At 32.0% G+C, this 22550-nt stretch overlaps 1 long non-coding RNA gene across 1 annotated transcript in view; it reads left to right on the top strand.

Annotated features, from left to right (window-relative positions):
• Positions 1 to 22550, top strand: part of LOC129143319 (uncharacterized) — a 232158-nt gene that overhangs the window by 77520 nt on the left and 132088 nt on the right. Inside the window, exon 3 of the long non-coding RNA XR_008546666.2 lies at positions 11464 to 11604. This is a non-coding gene — a long non-coding RNA (uncharacterized LOC129143319). The remainder of the gene's footprint in view (positions 1 to 11463; positions 11605 to 22550) is intronic.

Below are 22550 nucleotides of genomic sequence, written 5' to 3' on the forward strand. Positions count from 1 at the left end.
AAGCACTTGTGGATGAAATGTTTTAAAAATATAAATCACACTTTAAATTTTCTGTTGTGATTGATAAAAGCTATCTTACCAGGTGTGCACTATGCTTTTATAAAACCTAGATAAAATAATTGAGAGAAAGCTATGGAAAAGATTCTTCTGATAGTCTCTTCCAGTATACCTTACAAGTTCAAGGGGAATGCTATGTAAGAGACAGAATATAATGCAAGAGAAGTGAGAATTAGTCTGCAGAAGCAAACGTATATTATAAAAACACAGTCACATTTTTCATATAAATAAAAGAATGAACATTCCTAGTTTATGAAAATCTTTCACTTTTTCCCCATTAGTAGATAAGGAGTAATTATAGAACGCTTTCTGAGAACACTTTTACATACCAAGGAAATGGTCAACTATTCAAGTAGCAATTATAGAGCTATAGAAAAACCTATGTTTTATTTTTTAGTTGTGTAAAATTAGCTAAAATTTATACTTGTCTTTCACACACATTTCATTTTCATATCTATAAGAATGTAAAATATTTTGGTAAGTAAAAAATTATACAATATTAAAAAATAAACTCAAAACCTGAATTACTTTGTCCTTTCACTTGAGAAGAATAACAATCTTTCCCATCTCGTAAAAACCCAGCTTCTCTTTAGCGCAACCTTACGTACTAATATTTTTAAAAAATGAATAGAATTTTAAAGCAGTTTTAGATTTACAAAAAAAATTGTACAGAAAGTGCCATATCCTCCCCCACCCACAGTTTCACCTATAAACATACTGCATTAGCTCGGCATATTTGTTACAATTTATGGACCCATACATTATTTATTAACTAAAGTGTATCTTTTATATTAAGTTGCACTCTTTGTGTTATACAATTCTAAGGGTTTTACCAAATGCATAATATCATGTATCCACCATGGCATTATGATACAAAATTGTTTTGTTTCCCTGTCCTAAAAACCCCATGTGTTCCTCTCATTCATCCATTCCCACCTCTACTCCCGAACCCCTGGCAACCACTTATTTTTTACTCTCTCGATAGGTTTCCCTTTTCCAGAATGTCATATAATTGGAATCAAATACTATGAAGCTTTTACAGACTGAATTTTTTTTTAACTTAGCAATACATTTTTAAGGTTCCTCCATGTCTTTTGTCTACCGAATAGCTCGTTTCCTTTTACAGCTAAATAACATTTTCTTTTATGTATGTGTACCACAGTATGTTTATCCATTGACCTATTGAAGGAAATCTTGGTTGCCTCCAGGTATTGCCAACTATGAATAAAGCTTCTATAAACATTCATGTGCAGGTTTTAGTGTGGGCATAAATTTTCAACTCGTTTGAGTAAATACCAAGGACCACAATTGTTGGATCATTACTGAATGTTTTAGCTGTTTGTGAATGACAATTTTTTGTTTGAGAAATTTCATTACTAACTAGACACAGATGCTAAATGCAATTTAATTTTAACATTATGTGTTTTGTTTAATTAGATAATTTTCTAATATCAAAACCAATTTTGCTTTTCAAATTAATTTCTGTAAAATGTCTATTTTCAATCATAACTAAAGGATATGATCTAGCCTGAGATTCTATCTTCCAGTAAAAATACATGCTTTGTTTATTATGTTGTTTAAAACAATGAGAAATATTTAGAGATTCCAAATTCCTATAAAATTTATGACTTTATCAATATTTCATCACCTTTTATTAATAAAGTATAATTTAATGTATTTTCTTATATTCCACAATATTTTATAAGGTTGAAAGCTTTGATTGATAGATGTTCAGAAATATATTACAACCTCAGGTGCTGCTTTTACACTTGTATTCTGATATATTAAGCTATCTAAAATGAAAGACAACTGTTATATCCGGCTATCATAAAATTTCAGTAGCACATTTATGCTGAGCTCATTGTTGACTACAACATGGGAAACAATTTTGTGCTTCAGTGAATTAAAGAGTTTTATGAGAGTGTAGAAATTTTACAAACTTAGTTGTAATGGATTATTATCAGATACTTTAAATATATAACTCAAATTTGTTATACAAATTGTACACACACGTATAGTGCCATAAGAACTGTTTAAGCCATTTTGTTTACCTCATTGGCCTAATTGCACTTTATGGATTAAACATTATATAAACTCAAAGAGGAAAAAGCACTTTTAGGCAACTAAGTAAGTTAAATTAGAAAAGAATATAATAAGGTGAAATGTATTTATAAAAATATTAAATTCAGATCGTTGGAGTAAACAAATAAAACTAATAATTATATATTTAGAGGATCTTTATATTTCTCTATTCTAAACACCCATGTTGAATTTTTCTCTCAATAGCTTTGCCAATTGATATGAGCATATAAGTTACACATTCATATCTGCCTATATCTGTTTGTTCATTGTCTGAATTATAATAGCTATGTAATATTAGCACTCAACTTTGTCCAATTTGGCAGAGATAGTATCTATAAGATATTAAAGCATCTGACAATAAGTTAAAACATTTATTAATCATATGGGTGCTTGATTATATTGTGCTTTACATCTGCTATTCAAAGTTGGCTCTAAAAATCTAATTACAAAGATAGGTTGGATCATTTAATAGAAAATATTACCTAACAAATTGAAAAGTACAACGTTAGAATATATAGCAAGAGTACCTAAATCAAAATTAAGATATCCTCTGAACAATGAAAATGGGACCTAATATTTGGTGAAAACTTACTATGTGAAAGACATCATTCTAAGTGTTTCACATGTTTAATTTTTTTATAATCACAGAAATTTCATCTGGTAGTTAATGCCATTTTCATCATTTGTAGAAGAAATGGAGGCTGAAGATCAAGTAACTTCCCAAAGATTACTAAGCTAGTAAACGGTGAAGCCATAAGGTAGCCCAAGAAGGACAATTCTAAGAGCTTCCAACAACTCTCTAATACCGATACTCTGTACTCTATGTATATGAAAGTTCTAGCAGAGCAATTAGGCAAGAGAAAGAAATAAAATGCATACAAATTGGAAATTAAAAAGTTAAATTATCCCTGTTTGAAGAATACATGATCTTTTAAATAGAAAACTCTAAAGACTCCACCAATGAATAGTTAGAAGTAATAAGAAAATTCAGTAAATTTGAAGGATACAAAATCAACATACAAAAATCAGTAGCATTTCTATATACTAACCGCAGCCTATCTGAAAAAGAAATCAAGAGAACAATCCCATTTACAATAGGTAAAGAAAAATAAAATACTTATAAATAAATTTAACCAAAGTGGTGAAAGATTTCTACAATGAAAACTATAAAACATAGATAAAAAAAATTAAGGGCATAATGAAATGAAAGATATTCTGTATTCATAAATTGGAAAAATTAATATTGTTAAAATGCCCATACTACTTAAAGTGATCTAGGGATTTAGTATAATCTTTTCAAAATGGTCCTCAAAGAAATAGAAAAAAAAAAATCCTAAAATTCACATTATCTGACTTCAAAATATACTACAAAGCAATAGTAATCAAAACAGCATGGAACTGACATAAAAACAGACAGCAGACCAATGGAACAGAAAAGAGAGACCAGAAATAAATCCACACGCTTTCAAGCAACTGAATTCTGGAAAAAGTGCTAAGAACACACAATGGGGAAAGACAGTCTCTTCAATAAATGGTGTTGGGAAAACTAAATAGTCACCTGCAGAAGAATGACATTAGACCCTTTAATCTCACTATATATAAAAATCAACTAAAAATGGATTAAAGACTTAAATGTAAGAGCCAAAAGTATGAGATTGCTAGAATAAAATGCAGGGGAAATGCTTTATCATATTGGTCTTCAGAAGTATTTTTTGGATATCATCTCAAAAGCATAAGTAGGTAAGTGGGTTGATTTAAAATTTAAAAATTTCACACAGCAAAAGAAACAACAGTGAAGAGGCAACCTAAGGAATGGGAGAAAATATTTGCAAACTCTATAGCCAATAAAGGGATAATATTCAAATTACATGAGGAATTCACAACACTAAAGAAACAAGTAAACAAATAAACTCATTTAAAAGTGTGCAAAGGATCTGAACATTTCTAAAAAAAAAAAAAAGAGACATACAAATGTCCAACCAGTATATTTTTTAAATGCTCAATATAATTAATCATCAGAGAAATACAAATTAAAAACACAATGAGATATCACCTCACTCCTGTTGGAATGGCTATAATCAAAAAGACAAAAGATAAGTGTTGATGAAGATGTGGAGAAAAGGGAACCCTTACACAGTTGGTGGAAATGTAAATTATTATAGCCATTATAGAAAACAGAATGAAGATTCCTCAAAAAATTAAAAATAAAACTACCATATAATCCAGCATTCCCAATGCTGGGTATATATCAAAGGGAAATAAAATCAGTATGTCAAAGATATATCAGCACTTTCATGTTTATTGCAGCATTATTCACAATAGCCAAAATATAGAATAAACCTAAGAATTCATCAAAAGATGAGTGGATTAAGAAAATCTGTGGTGTACACAATGGAATCTATTTAACTATAAAAAATGAAGGAGTTTTTATCATTTGTGAAAACATAAATGGACCTGGAAGGCATTATTTTAAGTGAAATAAGCCAGACACAGAAAAACAAATACTATGTGATCTCACACGTATGTGGAATCTAAAAAAATTGATCTCATAGAAGTAGAAAATAGAATGGTGGTTACATGGGACTAGAGAAATTGGGGAGGAGGGGGAATAGGGGATAATGAGAAGTGATGGTTAAAATGGAATGTCAACTTGATTGGATTGAAAGATGCAAAATATTGTTCTTGAATGTGTCTGCCAGGGGGTTGCCAAAGGAGATTAACATTTGAGTCAGTGGACTGGGAGAGGCAGACCCACCCTCTATCTGAGTAGGCACCATCCAATCAACTGCCACCACAGCTAGGATAAAAGCAGGCAGAGGAACGTGGAAGGACTAGACTGGCTGAGTCTTCCAGTCTTAATCTTTCTTCCATGCCGTGTGCTTTCTGCCCTTGAACATCAGACTCCAAGTTCTTCAGCTTTTCGACTCTTGGACTTAACACCAGTGATTTGCCAGGGCCTCTTGGGCCTTCGGCCACAGTCTGAAGGCTGCACTCTCAGCTTCCCTACTTGTGAGGTTTTGGGACTTGGACTGGCTTCCTTGCTCCTCAGCTTCAGCTGGCCAATTGTGCGACTTCACCTTGTCATTGTGTGAGTCAATACTCCTTAATAAACTCCCTTTCATGTGTACATCTATCCTATTAGTTGTGTCCCTCAGAGAACCCAGACTAATACAGGAGATATTGATCAAGAAATACGTAATTACAGTTAGGAGGAATAAATTCAAATGATCTATTGTACAGCATGGTCACTATAATGACAATATATTATTTTCTTGAAAAATTCGAAGAGTGAATGTGAAGTGTTCTCGCCACAGAAATAACTATATGAGGTAATGCATTTGTTCATTGGCTAAATTAAACCATTTCACGATGTATATATACTTCAAAACTTGTTGTATACAATAAATGTATATAATTTTATTTGTCAATTAGAAATAATTTTTAAAAAGCAAAGCTCAGAAGTTATGTAAATTTATTAAGGTGACATTGTGAGTTATCTGAAGGAGCGGAGCTTCAGATGCAGATCTCTGCTTAAAAACTTAGGCTCTTTAAAGGTAGGTGATATAGTTTCCCTTGAATATTCTTATTGATTAAAAATTGCTTTTTATAATAAAATTTCTTTTTATAATACAAATTTCTTTTATAATAAAAACTTCTTTTATAATAAAAAGCAATTTTTAATCCATAAGAACATTCTGTTTTTAAATATAGTTTTATGTATTTAATTGATTCTATATTTTTGTTAGTCAGCCATGCCTTGTCTTCATGGACCTAAAAGTTTTTCTCTTCAGAAAGATATTTACTATCTCACTAGTAAAGACTGAAATGTCTTTGTCACATAAGCATTGGAATTCATTGTCCTTAATACAGAAATGTAATTCATCTTTTCCCACACCTCACATGTAGCTATTAAATAGGAAAACTCACTTCTAAAAGTTGCCTCTAGAGTTGTCTAGTTTGGTGGATTTCAGAAAATGTTACTCTTATAAATAATTTTACCTAGCTATGAGAGAAAATGCCATAGTAGAGTATTCCAATTGCATGTTTTTAATATTAATGTTAAATTTTCTAAAATAAAAAATATCTCTATTATATATTATTTTCAACAACTTTTGAATACTCAATAAAATGACTTTGTTCTTTCATTTGGTGATGTGAGTTCACCTAGGGCCTTTTCTTTCCCAAACTATTACATACTCTTGTTCCATTGACAAACATTATATGTGTTGTCAAAGTTCAACCACTTACTTAGTGACATTTTCACTTTAAGCTATCTCTATTTTCAGTATCTAAGAGAGAATTTTAAGAAATATTTTTGAGTCTAATAGGTCAACAGTTTGTGAAAAGAACAAAAAAAGTACTTTGTGTAATTTACTTGAAAGCTTTGCAGGAAATGTCATGGTAAAGTTTAGACAATTGTTTGTTGACAAAATGTGATTTTTGACTTAGAGGATAAGGCTATTTCACTAACTGTACATTCACAGTAAATGTCATTAATTCATCTTAAATAATTTAAGGATGGCTTGGAGTCATATTGATAAGGACAGTAGGGATAAATAATTCAATATTTATGTATAATGAGTGCATTAATCAGAAAGGGGCAGTGTAGTGACAGGAAGCAGTGTAATAGATTTTCATAGATAGAATTTTATATTAATATATGTTTCAAGCAGTTTTAGTAAGAAACTACAGACATCTGATTGTATTCCTCTTTTCTTTTCTTTCTTTTTTTTTTTTTTTGGTTTTTGAGACGGAGTCTCACTCTGTCACCCAGGCTGGAGTGCAGTAGAGCGATCTCGGTTCACTGCAAGCTCCGCCTGCCAGGTTCACACCATTCTCCTGCCTCAGCCGCCCGAGTAGCTGGGACTACAGGCGCCCACCACGCCCGGCTAATTTTTTGTATTTTTAGTAGAGACGGGGTTTCACTGCGTTAGCCAGGATGGTCTCGATCTCCTGACCTCGTGATCCGCCCGCCTCGGCCTCCCAAAGTGCTGGAATTACAGGCGTGAGCCACTGTGCCCAGCCCCCTCTTTTACTTTTCTTCCCACATGAATATTAATACTTTTCTCATTGCAGCATCCCTTAGATTAACATTTCTAAAACTGAGTGTCTATTATGTATCTAAAGGGTAATGGAAATTGAGGTCATATCATTTCAAACAGATATTTGCTGAAAGCATTAGCTAAATGCAGGAAAAATAGATTCATTGACCTCATGGAATATTATTCTTTATTCCTTCTTAACCAACATGTAAGAGTGTAAAAAAAGAGCATGTGTATATGTGTAGAAGACAGCAGAGAGAATACTCAATTTCAATCGTCTCTCTCATAGGCTGAAGTGATTATTATCTTACAAGTTATCCAATAATTTATTAAACATTTATTACAGGCAGACCTAATTACATAACTAAAATGCATAATTATAAATAAGATAAAATGAATAGCATGTTTTTAATAAAATTAATTTTTATCACTCAATAAATTATTCCTAGTAAACTGAAGAAGTTTCTTAAATTACGGAGACCTTTATAAAAATCTGTTATCATTCCTCCTGTGACATATGGTTATCTAAGATTCATTTAAAATGAGGTTTACTTTTAGTACCATTTTGAAATAATGCAAGTACTGTTGCATGGGAGCATCTGGTGAGAACTGATCACACGTCAGGGTCAAGATGGGATGGAGTAATAAAGTATCAATGACGCAGCAAAACTGAGGACCAAAGACTGAAACTTTGTTTTCAAAAGGCTGGAAATCTGATGAGCCACAGGGCAGGCTCCAAAGTTGAGTTACTCAAGTAGGTAGTATTTGACTACACTGTTGAGCTCATCCTCTTGAATGGAGTATCCATAAATTGATTTAGCAGAGATCTTAAACTAATTATAAGGCAGTCTCCTGATAAGGATATTTCATAGCTTGACCCTCCAAAATAGTTACTTTACAACAATATTAAAGACCAAAATACATTGCTATTTTTTATCATATTAGGCTATTTAATAACTTTTTGTCTTTGGTCAGATTTTAATGGTAATTTCCATGTTATGGTTTGGAAATTCTCTTTATGTTTTCAGTTCCCTGAAAATTCCACGTTTTTAAAAGATTTTCAAAAACTCAAAAAAAAAAAATTACTCGATAACTTTTTGCATTGTGCTTGAAGTATTTTAAAAACACACAAAATATTTTCCAGGGCAGCCTTAGGTTAAGGTAAATTAAGTTGGTAATATAAATTCTAACTAATAGATGCCCAAGAATTGAATAAATACTTTCAAACAAATTTGCCAGCACCTAAGAACATAAACTTTATAGGACAAACCTTGAGGAATTTAGTTGCAGGTCTGCAGACACTTGTTAGGTTTTGGGTCCTGGCCTTTCATTCCATTTGGGCTCTTATATGACTCGGCAGTGAAGACTCAGGAAACTAGAGGTCAACATACCAATGAGAGTAGAGCTGTAAAGAGTAAAGAGGGATTTTACTATAAGTCTTGAAACCAAGCAGACTTTCCTATGGTCAAAATTGATGTTGGGGCTACAGCAGCGGTCCCCAAACTTTTTGGCATCAAGGATCAGTTTCCTGGAAGACAATTTTTCCACATATGGGAGTGGGGGTGGGATGAAACTGTCCCAACTCAGATAATCAGGCGTTAGTTAGATTCTCATAAGGAGCACACACCTTAGATCTCTCGCATGCGCAGTTCAATCGCATGCGCAGTTCACAATAGGGTTCCAGCTCCTATGGGAATCTGCTGCTGCCCCGTCTGCCGCCTCCTGCTCACCTGACAGGAAGTGGAGCTCAGCCAGTAATGCCCACTCTGCGCTCACCTCCTGCTGTGTGGCCCAGTTCCTAACAGGCCACGGACCCGTACTGGTCTGTTGCCCAGGGTTTGGGGACCACTGGGCTAGAGGATAAGTTTGGAGAGAGGTGAAACAACATGTCAGCACAGCTAAAGCCTTCTCACTAATCTGAAGCAGAACCTAGAAATTTACACTCACTAGGAAAATATCATCTTTGTAAAATGTATGTTCACCAAGTTTAGGGGATGCCTGCATTGTTATTAACAGTGACAATATATTGGCTAAAGTTCAGGTACAATATATTTTACTATCAAAGCTTCATCTTTCTTCATTGATTGAGTTTCTTTGATTCTCCCACCATAGTTTACATTTCATGGATTAAGATACATCTTGCCCACATCACGATATTATCCTACTCCAAATTTATGCATGGTGTCAAGGGGTTGTTCCCCTTAGTATTATATAAACCAGAAATCTTTAAACGTATTAGTAAATCATGCATCTTGCATGTCTTTCTCTATATAACATACACATTTCTTCATTGTACTTTTTTGCATGTAGGAAGAGAGTCTCAAGATCTGCAATAGCATACGGGTTTGAATCAACATGGATCTCCTGGAATATCAGATTTTTTCTGTTTTTCTCATGAGAATATAGAAAGTAATTATTATTAATAATTGTATATTAATGTATTAGTCTGTTTTCACGCTGCTGATAAAGACCTACCCAAGACTGGGTAATTTTTAAAGAAAAAGAGGTTTAATGGACTCACAGTTCCACATGGCTGGGGAGGCCTCACAATCATGGCAGAAGGCGAAAGGGATGTCTTACATGGCAGCAGACAAGAGAGAATGAGAACCAAGGGAAAGGGGAAACCTCTGATAAAACCATCATATCTGTGAGATTTATTCACTACCATGAGATGAGTATGGGGAAATCGTCCCCATGATTCAGTTATATCCCACCAGGTCCCCCCCACAACACATGGGAAAGATAGGAGCTACAATTCAAGATGAGATTTGGATGGGGACACACCAAGCCATATCAATTAAGCACTTATAAAGTATGTAAGTAGGCATACAGAAAATAATGAAAAAAACAACAGCCCTTATTATGTTACCCATGGTGGTAATGGCTCTTATAGCTGTATTAGTAAACAATACATACATATACACATGACAGTTATTACACACATGTATAGATATGTGTACACATATATACTGAATAGTCTATCATTCAGAATAATGTTTGGAGTAGAAAAAGAGGTTATATAAAATGACATATGTTGTTTTGAGGCATGAGCATAAATGTGAAAAGATCAAAATTTTGGAAATATTTATTAAGAAATTGCTGAATTTCTAATTTATACTACTAAGTTTTAACCTTAAGTTTGTCTCATTAATTTTCAGTTTGCAATTAATATTGTACTTGTACTATTGTAGAGCGGTATTGTTATTGTCTATTATTATTTTCAGAAAATGCTTTTCAAACTTTATAATGCCCCTTACACTACAAATTACAATTTCAGCAACATCTTTTCATTGAAGTACAAATTAATTAAAAGTACCTAAAGAGTTTTTATTAATACACTCACATGTACACTAAAAAGTGTAATAAAAGGTATTTTAATTATAGCAATACAGTTGAAAAAAGTCAATCACTTTATTTTTTTAATCACTTTATAACGGTAATAAAAAGGCATGATCAAAATGACAGAAAATTCAAGACAACTTTATAATATAAATGGCAACATTAATGGACCAAAGAAAATAGAGAATTTTCTGTTTTTCAATTGACATTTTAATATAGGCTACTTAAAACTTTTTTCCTGAGTGTATTATTTTTCAAAATGAAAAGTCAAATTTTTATCAATATATCATAGTTTTCCAAGACACATCAGCACATAATCCAGTTAACATAATCCAAGGCATATGTTGCATGATTTTAAATATTGCATTAACAAAGCTGAAAAAATATAGACAGATAAAAGTGGGTATTTCTCACAGAGGGATGATAATTTAAAACCATGTTCTTCTATTGATCTTCTCAAATACACATTTGATTCTAATTTTTCTTGTTTTATCTTGATAATCTAAGAACTCGTTTTGGGTGAAAAATATTCTAAGGATGTCATAGTCTTCACTGATTGCTAAAACTGCAGTGAATAGGCAAAGATAGAATTTTGGACTTTATATTGCAAACATGATTAAGCTTCCATGATTTTATAATGAATTTCTGTGTATTAATCTTGAACATTATTTTCTTGAAAATATTGCATAATTTTAGCACTATTGCTCAGAATTTCACACTGAATTCTCTCTCTCTCTCGCTTTCTCTCTCTTTTTTTTTTTTTTTTTGTCAGAGCTTCTCGCTTGTTGCCCAGGCTGGAGTGCAATGGTGCGATCTCAGCTTACTGCAACTTCCGCCTGACATGTTCAAGCAATTCTCCTGCCTCAGCCTCCCAAGTAGCTGGAATTACAGGTGCCCACCACCATGTCCAGCTAATTTTTTTTTTTTTTTTTTGTATTTTTAGTAGAGACGGGTTTTCACCATGTTGGCCAGCCCGGTCTTGAACTCCGTCAGCCTCCCAGAGTGCTAGGATTAACAGGCATGAGCCGGCACGCCCGGCCTCCCCGCTGAATCCTTTCTTCATTTTATCATAATCCTTCTAAATGTAAGTAAAAGTTTTTTATTTATATAATAAAATATTTGTGAAAACTCATTTTAAAATTATCAAAATGTCTCTGGTGCTTCTGATAATGCAGATGAATACTGGCAAATACATTTTGTAATCAAAATTAAATATTAAAATACTAAATATGACGTTTCTTGAAAACGAGATGTTATATTGCAACAGAATTCTCTGAACTTGAAGAATGTATAAATTATTACTTTTGGAATTGTTTTCATTTGTAACTCATTTTTTTCCAGTTTTACAAGCTCTACTGCTTTTCGGCTATGAAAAATGAGGACATTAACATGTTTTGCTTTAGTTTCATCTCCCTATTGTTCTGCCAAATTTTGTTATTTATATTTTTAATTTTACATTTTAAATCTTCACAATTATGGTACACGTTAGTAACACTGATAAGTATTTCTAGTACTCTTTTCCAAACATATGGTACAATTGTAATTTCTATTCTGGCCTCAGTCAACTCGGGCTTCCATAACATAAGACCAAAGCTCCACTGAAGACTTTCCTCAGGCTGGTGGTCTGAGGAACTTCCACAGGCACTGTCCCCTGCCGACCTATATCTATGTATTAATGTGGTAGAAATGAATACTGTTTGTTGTGCTAAGCCATTGAGATATTTCAGCAAATATTACTATGGTATAAGTTAGCTCATCTGGATGTATGTACAAAACTGTACAATTTGATCTGTATCTGTAGCTTCCACATGTTTTAGTTCTACAATTTCATCTCCATCACCAATCTATCTCAATCACTTTATCTTGTATTATTTAACTTATTATCAAATAGCTTTCTTTTTAAAAGGTAGTATGCAATGTTGTGCATTTTTAGGCATATCTATACTCTTTATAAATGAAGGAAATACAGTGATTAGGTTTGTTTTATTTTTCTGAACTCTAAAATTTTTTTTACTCTTTTCACATTGAGCTCTGTTTTAGAGAAGACTGAGAATAGTGTGATATTTTTCTTCTTATATTTGATGTTCTTTTCTGCTGGAGAGAACATGAGTGTTTAAATTCTTTGTATTAAGACATATTTTACGCATATAGAAAAGTACACAATACATAAAGGATGATGTAATGAATAATTACAAAGCAAACTTCCAGCCTGAAAAATACAATATTGCCAGGTTTATAGCCTGCCCTTCAAGAGGCCTTATAAGATTATTTCTCTCTTCTCCTCCTGGAATGACAACAAATACTTTAACTTTTCTTATTACTTCTTGCTTTCTTTATATTTTGCCACTTCTGTATATACTTAAAAATATAAATTTATTTTTTATAATTTTCCAAAACTGGGGACTAAAGGAAATGACATGAAGTAGTGAGTTAATCAACTGTCAGTGAAAAGATTGAAAAATAAATGAAAACAACTAATGTTAGAAACTTTAGTTGGAAGAATCAGTTACTTGAGGAAAATCTCCATAAATGGTAAAATTTAGAGGGAACAATTAAAAATCACTTCATGGTTTTGTGTTAATAATATTGCAAGGTAATGGTATCACTCAAACCTGCAATTTTTTAAAAGAATTTTATTCACATTTATTGTAATTTACATGTACATATGCATTTAGAGACCAGGGCATAGATAGAAAGAGAGAGATTGGTGTATATAATAAAATATGGCAGCTACTTCCTTTGATGGGCAAATATGGAACCTTCCAATGTGTATATATTTCTTCTGGAAACAAAGTTCTTTTGTTATAATTTAAATTGTTCATGCAAACACCACTGCTAAACACAAAAAGTTATATATTTTTTTCTTATTAGAAATGAAATATAAAACACTACCTTATTTTAATCTTAAGGAATATTTTGACATATAGTTGAGCTAAGAGTATGTTTAAACAAAACAAAAGAGCAACTATTTAATAGAGTTATTCCCTGAAAGGCTAGCACCGTGTGTTCATAAACAATCTGAAAATGTTTTTATTTTTTTTCTTGATGGCTTATTTGTTGTTGGCAGGGTTTTGGGGTTTTGTTTTGTCTTTGAAAGCCTAAAATTACTAAGAAAAAATGGATTTGGAATATACTAACAAAGATTTTCTGGCATATTGGTTTGTATTATCATTGTGACCAAGCACTTGATTAATAGTGTAGAATATATTAAATTCTTTGGGTATGTTTGGGAATTGAAATTGTAATCCCAGAAATGGTGATACAGACTTTTGAGAGATGCCTAATATTTTCTCTGTAATTAAAATTTTGATTCTAAGTTTACATGTCACATAGATTCCTTATGGATCAACTCTTCCTGAAAGACATTTTTATTGTGATGTTAACAAATTACATGCATTTTTATTGGTTTAACGCTCAGAAAATATCAAATTTCTTTTAAAAGAAGCATTCAACAAATTGCAAAAATTGTCCTCCACTTACTAAGTGCCTTGAAAATGTTCTTTGGTCTCTGACCTTTACAAGAGCACAAATTTGAAGCCTTAAATAGTGAATGTCAGAGTACTTTCCTGGAGGCGTAAGGAGCTCACTTATAGTTATTACACAACTCACATACCTTTATATAGTTTCTGCTCTAGGAAATAAAAGGTTAAACACATCTTTCACAATGCAAAAGCCAAACAGTGACAAATGAAAGGTCATGTTTTTTAACGTCTTTTTCTTATCTATAATGTTCAAAAAATACTACTATGAATAAAACATTTTAAATAGAATTGAATAAATTGAATAAATAAATTGAATAAAATTATATTCAAAGGATTGTAACTTTCATGACATCTTATGTCCTAGTAGCATGCAAACAAATTTGGAAATCATTCTAACAGTTAAGGCTAGCACAATAAAATTGTAATTACAGGACAATATTTTGAGGTAAAGAATAAACGGGAAATTTCAACCATTCATAATCAAAATCAACAAATAGAATCTCCTTTGCTGGGAATATATGACATATAACTATTCCATACATTAATGTATTTTAGTATTCAGATTTATCATCTATTTTTAATCCATGGTAATTGAATTTTTTAATATTGACAATTTTTAATTATAAACAATTATCTTCAGAGAAAAATTCTCAAAATATTTATATTGAAATATTATAGGATTTTTTTTTTTTGGCTTTCATCTCTATGAAAAAACTTGTCTTTGAAACTGGCATCTTCTATAATCAGAAAAGTTTAGACATTGTGACTCAGTATTTTTGATGTTTGGAGATTTTAGCAATGACCCTTAGGCTTTAGGAAACTACACTGAAAATCCAGTGTCTAGGCTGCTTGTGAAGATATGCAGAATCAAATATGGATAAATAATGAAATTAAAGTAGATCTGAATTATTGAAGGATCCTCTAATCTATCAAAGGCTGCAAATGACAAAAATTCACTAGTTTAATGAAATAACTTCTAAACAGAGAGCATAATCCAAACATGTTTAACAAAAGAAAAGTAATGGAACAGTCAAAGTGAGAGTGAGCTTCATTCTCTCAGATCAGAGAATTTCAGATGCATATGATATGTAACTTTTTGACACTGAAGTTTCACTCATACATCATAGTGACACATTGTCCAATACAAATTCAGATATGTGTAAGTGTAAAATACACACTAGATCTCAAAACTTAGTTGAAAATGTATGTCATATAGCTTCAATAATTTTTATGCTGATTATATGGTAACATGATATTTTGAATACTAAAATTAATTTCACCTGTTTCCTTTCACCTTTATAAATATGCCACTCAACAATGTTAAATTATATATGTGGTTAACATCATTATCACAGTTAACTGAGACTCTATGGTCTTGAAGAATTATCTTTATTTTTTATGAAAGTTTGTGATCTCCAAGTTAAAAAGAAGCTTTACCACGACTCTCTAGCAATGGCTACAACTGAAGAGTCTTCAAAGTTTGATTTACTAAGAAAATCACATTCTTCTCTAAATATTTCACACCTCCCTTCCTTTTGCAAGGGTCTGGTTAAGTCCTTTTGAGGATCATCATTTCAACAGTTTAAGATTTGGATAAACTCATTTGATATGTTTGAGGTTATTTGGATGATTGCTTGTTTTAGGCAGTAAGTTAATTTATAAATAGTCTTGAGAGTTTTCTAGACCTTAAACATTGAAAACTTCAGTGTAATGTGAACCTCTCTTTAAATAAATAATTATTTTCATGAAAAAGAAGAAAATACATTAAAACTCGCAAGCCTCACCTTGAAATGTTTGCACGTTAGATTTTATAAACCATACAATTTGATTACTGTTCTAGTTTTTCCGATAATGCTCTACAATCACTATCTGTATTTTACTCAAGCACTCTATAGTACTACTGCATTATATTGAATACATTTCATGTGTTATGTATTTAAAATGTATGAAACATGTTTTAAATGGTTTAAAAACTTATTTGTGTAGGTGATGTGTATTATCAATTGGACTAGGAAGTTAGAAGAAAATGTAAAAAATAATTGCATGCAGTTTTGATAAAACGATCCTCTTCAGCACTACAAGTCTTTGGTTTTGAATCAGATTTACAAAAATTAAATGTAATTCTATAAATACACTAACATGTTTTCATATTTTGTTTTTGTGTCTACAAACCATTTTGAAATGCAAGAAAATATAAAGCCATTAAAATATTTTCTTGAGTTGAAGTTCTTTTCCAAAGGGTCATTTACACCTTTACATATTTTTTTGTTTTAGTGATTATTAAAGTACACTTCTTGAGTGTGCGATGCTCTTCAAAAGTTAATTTTACTAACTTTAGTGAACTAGACATGAATATTTAATATATAAATTACAAATAAAATTGTTTTAAATCTCTCACCTATCTCTTAGAATTGCCACATAATTTGAGAATTATATAACACAATTTCCAGATTGTTGTAGAAGATCAAAGCCAGAAAAGTATTATTTACATGTATTTTAAGTCAATTGACCAAAGATTTCTTTGTTTGCCAATACAATGCCCATGTGGTTGGTATGTATAACTATAGATTATTCATTATTCTGTGTAAAATATAACTATAACATTTTTACAAGGTATCTATACAAGGAAGAACACTAAAATAAAAATAAAAAAATCATTTCCCTTTTATGATCAACATGGAATTTATCTCATCATATTTATTTCAGATAGACATCAAAAGAGTCTGTAGGGAAGGGCCTGATGCAAATACCTTTCTCTCATTTTTCTGACATGTGTAATGACTCATTTATTATCTAATCTTCACTGTTTAATTGATACAATATGCTAATTAGGGCTTAGGTTTACAGCTTTTGCATATACTTTATGATATCATAAAGAAAAGAAACACTGTGCAATTTTCTCAATTGAAAGTATTGCACTTGATCATATGAACCTTGTATTTCTTGAGACATGCACAAATACAGTATAAATAACCAAACCTCACAGATTAAGCAAATGTTCTCTGACATAAAATGAAGCACTTGCTTTGAAAACTATTGGATGATTTTGACATTAAAATATGTGTTTTGAACACATATTTTCACAGTAGTGAAGGGTATGTAGTGGTAGGCATTAAGGATACACCATAATACCTTTGTAGTTCAAAACATTAAATTCTCCTTTGAATGGCTCCCATTATTCTTCCTATTGAAGGACATTTTCTTCCCTCAAAAAATAAAATAACAACTTGAGAAGTAGATTAATTTCCCTTCAGGAACAAGCAATCTTAGATTGATCTTATGTATTTTATTTGTGTATACTTTGCTGTATATATCTGCAGGATAATAATAATGGGCAAAGCTAGAAATGCACATTGTTATCCTCATTTTAACTTTTAAATTTAAAATTTATTCCATATGCAACTGAAATTGACAATGACATTCCACAGTTGTGAAAGAAAGCAAAGTAAAACTTTGTTATTGTTTTTTAATTACTCAGAGAATATTTGAAATCTAATCTGTATTTTTCAGTTAAATCCAAATGGTCTTACAAGGTTTAAATCACAAGACATAGCTTCAAGTTTTCTTCTGCATTTAGAAGGCAGAAGAAAAGGATAATTAAGCTTCACCTAGCTCCACACTTAAATATACCTTTTCCCTTCTAGTGGTCTTTTATTTCTTATTCTCAATTGTGTATGTTTTCTGTTTATTTTTTCTACCAAGATCAGAATTGTAATTGTGTCCTTCTATTTTCTTTGCACTTATTTTATTATTTCTTTTCCAATTTAGGTCTCATACTTAGTTCATTTTCATTATTTTTGTTGTAGATAATCAAAGAAACTCTGTAAAATAGTATGCAGATACAATTTTATTGTTTCAGCATTTACTTTCTGACATTGAATAGTCTCCTTTTTGTATTAATACCTTTATGCTTTGATATTTTTGAGTTATTTTTCTGCTTTACATAGAGATCATTTAAAATATTCTCGGAGTTTCCAGGTTTTATTTGTTTTTATTATTTTTATTTTGCTTATTTTCTATTTTTATTGAAAAACTATGGCTTAGTTATAAAGTTAAATATTGTAAAATATATCAGTCAAATAATAACTGATATGTGTGTGTGTACCACACACACACATATCAGTTATAGTGCTTGCCCTCTTTCTCCATATCTGGAGGATTCGTTATTTAATCCTCACTTTAGGTGAAACCTGCAAGGGAAACTCTTAAAGTTACTACATTTTTATTGGAAATAAAGCAAAGGTTATTGGCAATAATATCTTACAGCTCAACCAGAAAACTATATGCGTTTAGACTATTAAAGGGAGGAGCTATTTTGGGTATTGCCTTGTGCAATTTAAAAAAAATAATAACCTTTCCTTTTTTAGTAACCACAAAAAACCTTGCTTACTGCCTATGTTCCACTGTAGAAACTGATTTCTTTTCAGAAATGGTAGAATAAGAAGTGAAAGGGACAAAATGGAAAGATAAAGACTTGAATAGTACTTGTTCCTGAAAATAGCCAAATAGAAAAACAAAAAATAAAATAAAATAAATCAAACAAAACGACAAATCTGAGGCAGTGACAAGGGAGAAACAAGAAAGAAGACTGGGGCTGAAACGTGGGGTTTCTGCCCCTAAATTTGGCCAGGCACGGTGGTTTACTCCTGTAATCCCAGCACTTTGGGAGGCCAGGGCCGGTGGATCACCTGAGGTCAGCAGTTTGAGACCAGCCTGGCCAAAATGGTGAAACCCTGTCTCGATTAAAAATATATATATATATACAAAAAGAAAGAAAGAAGATTGAAGTATTGCACTGTGGGACATTTACCACAATGGATTTAGTACCTCCAGTGTCCAGGCTGCCTGTAACTTGGGCCTCTCCCTTACCCCTCTCCCTCCTCTCCCTTCTATTCTTTTCCAGGTCATTTATTTGCAAAGCCATGTGCTATGACCATTACCTTCTGCATTTTCATTACAATCAGTTAAACTATCTGTAACTGTTTACCAGGGTTTTAAACATTCTGACTTCTCATAACTGGGTTATTCTTGCCATTAGTTTAAATAAAGGCAGTGCTGCCAATTATTGTGCATTGATATTTTTCAAATCTCATATATATATATGTATATATGACAATTTGTCATGTAAAATCTGATAAATGGATATTTTATGATTTTCATGAAAGTTAGAAAGGCTATAGTCTTAGAATGTGGTTAAGAAAAAGTAAAAGATCTAGATAGAAAAATAATTTGCTTATATTAGAACTTGCTTGAGCTCTAAGGGAAGAAAGTTAATTGCTTTCCCTGAAGGTTTTTCATTTCTTTTCTTTTCTTTTCTTTTTTTTTTTTTTTAATAATACATCTTTATTTTTCTGGAAGCTTTTATGTAGAGCCAAGACTTGAGGCAGAGAAATAGATTAAGATATTCTTGATCAATAATTTTATGAGATTTAATTCTTTTGCTCAAAGTGTCAGTTTTCCAGAGTTAAGTCTGTTTCCAGGCTCATATAATATAACCAAATTTGTACTGTTACTCTGATAATTAAATATGATTGACCTTGCTACATACCTAGCATAGTACCTGTCACATGGTATACACTCAGTAAATGTTATCTATCATTACCATTCCTTTAAAAAATAGATTTAAATACAACTCAGAACATAATTTTAATTTGCAATTAAACAATGACAGGCACTGGAATTTTTTGTTCCCAACTGCCAACATAATTATGGTATCATAAAATTTAAAATGTTCAGCAAAATTTTTGGTCAAATAAGGAGATGATAAAGCTAATAACTAAACTCTTGTTTCTTTGGTGATCTATTCTTCTCTATGTTCCCTCACGGAGATTTCTAATTTTAGCTTTTATGCTAATGACTACAGAAGACCAATTTCTAATCTAGCCCTGTAAGAAACTGAGTTACAGTAGAAAAGGTAATTTAAAAAAAAAAGCACAGAGAATGTTTTGCTGTAAAAAGCCATAAAAGTTCAAATCTTGGAAAAATCATCTTTCTATATGCATACTATATACTTATATTGCAGATAAGTAAGGCACAGAGTAGCTAAATACGTCAGGCCTCTGAGCCCAAGCTAAGCCATTGCATCCCCTGTGACCTGAACATATAGGCCCAGATGGCCTGAAGTAACTGAAGAATCACAAAAGAAGTGAAAATGGCCGGTTCCTTGCCTTAACTGATGACATTACCTTGTGAAGTTCCTTCTCCCGGCTCATCCTGCACAAAAAGCTCCCCCACTGAGCACCTTGTGACTCCCACTCCTGCCCGCCAGAGAACAACCCCCCTTTGACTGTAATTTTCCTTTACCTAACCAAATCTTATAAAACGGTCCCACCTCTATCTCCCTTCGCTGACTCTTTTCGGACTCAGCCCGCCTGCCCCTAGGTGAAATAAATAGCCTTGTTGCTCAAAGTCTGTTTGGTGGTCTCTTCACACGGAAAAAATATCTCATCAAAGCATCAAAGGTCACAGAATTCAAATCTGTCCCTCCTGATCTAAAATTATAGCCAGTATAATTCACTTACATAAAATATTATTTAGTAGACGATGATGATTATTATTTTGAGACAGGATCTCCCTCTCTTGCCCAGGCTGAAGTGCAGTGCTGTGATCTTGGCTCACTGAAGCCTCAAACACCTGGGGTCAAGCAATCTTCCTACCTCAACCTCTCAAATACCTGGTACTACAGACGTAAGACACCATGCCTTGCTAGTTGTTTTTTTTGTTTGTTTGTTTGTTTGTTTGTTTTTGAGACAGGGTCTCCCTATATTGCCCCGTCTTGAACTACTGGGCTCAAGCGATCCTCTTGTGCTGGATTAGAGGAGTGAGCCACTGTGCCCAGCCAGAGCAGATTATTAACAAGCTCAAAGATAGTGTTCTATTTCACAGTTGCTCTGTATCAGGGTAATAAAATACAACTTTAGCCAATTCATGCATACTCATACTCACAGATAATAAATGTATATACATATGTTGTACATAAGTGCAACATGTCTTTGTATATGTATATACATATACATATATGGTTTCTAAGTTATAGTAACATTAAACATGCACACACACACTCTTGAACTAAATGTTTGGAACTCAACAACATGCAACAATCTATGATATTATTCAATGGCATATGTTTTACAATACCATGTCCCAAAATATAGTTTTACTAAAAAGCTGGTTTGCTCTTGATGGTTTAAAATGTTGTTTCCCTTCAATTTAAAACATGCAAAATATCCAATTTCCTTTAATACTAGTAGTTTTATTATAACTCACATCCAAGAATAACACAGCATTATCTCAATTCTATTCCAGTAATTCACCACTTCATGTTGGTTCATTAGTCATACCATAAATCAATAGCAGGTTGTCCAACTGCAATATAAGAATATTTCACTTAACTTTTATTTTTGCTACTATCCACTAGAAATAGCAGTTCAGGGCTTCAGAGAAGAAACACAAAAATACTAAAGCTTTACTGGCATAACTTAAGCTCTATTAAATTAGGTCAGATGCAAATATATATGCATGTATTTTAAATTAAATTATATCTTAATACAGTAGAATTTTTCCATATATAAATGTTTCCATATATATATAAATTTATCACTGGACACTTTTCCTCTTAAGCACATCATTTATGGAAGATTTCTATGTGGTAAATGGACTGTCCACTTGTTACTGGCAGATCTTGTCTACCTAATGAGTTGCCTCCAACAAAATGATTTTATCTATTTTTCTGATTGAAATACTTCATATGATGTAAGTAATAATTTTAATACACATATTCTTTTCTATAAAATGAAAGTTGTATAAAGGAAAGTGCTTTTAAGTAACTCTTCAGTAAAATCACATGGCTACTAATTCTAATAACATCAAAATTGTGAAAGAAGAAAATGATACAAGGTAATGTTTCTCAATTACAATAAAATGTTTAAGTTCTGCAGGATAGCACACATTTGATAGGCTGCAATTTTACAAGGTACAGAAGTTTGAAATAATATATAGAATTACTAAATAAAATAAGAGAAGACACATCCAAAAAGATAGAAAAATGGTTGAGCCCAATAAAAGAGTGATAATGAAGGAGCTGGTTCATGTCAAAGAAAAACATCTCAAATAAACTCCATCATATTGTATTGAAATTCTTTTATTTTTGAAAAAAATCCGTATTTTTACTAAAACGAAAAATACTTTGACAGACAATGACTGTCATGAAATGGCACTGGCAACTGGCATTTGACTTATCAGTAAATACCACTTTCTAAACTATTATACACCAGTTGTAAATATGTAATATATATACTCACCTTAAGATGGGCATTGAAAAGTTGCTCTGCTCTGTACTTTATAAATACTACTTTATACATTGAACGCTAAATTGTATAATGCTATGTTTCTTTGAAAATAACCTGTCTTTTGGCCTGGGCCTGTAATCTCAGCACTTTGAGAGGCCTAGGCGGGAGAACTGCTGGAGGCCGGGAGTCCGAGACCAGCCTAGGCAAAATAGTGAGACACCCATGTCTACAAAAAAAATTTTAAAAAATAGCTACGCATG

The sequence above is a fragment of the Pan troglodytes genome, chromosome 13, assembly GCF_028858775.2.
Source record: "Pan troglodytes isolate AG18354 chromosome 13, NHGRI_mPanTro3-v2.0_pri, whole genome shotgun sequence".
Taxonomy (NCBI): domain Eukaryota; kingdom Metazoa; phylum Chordata; class Mammalia; order Primates; family Hominidae; genus Pan; species Pan troglodytes.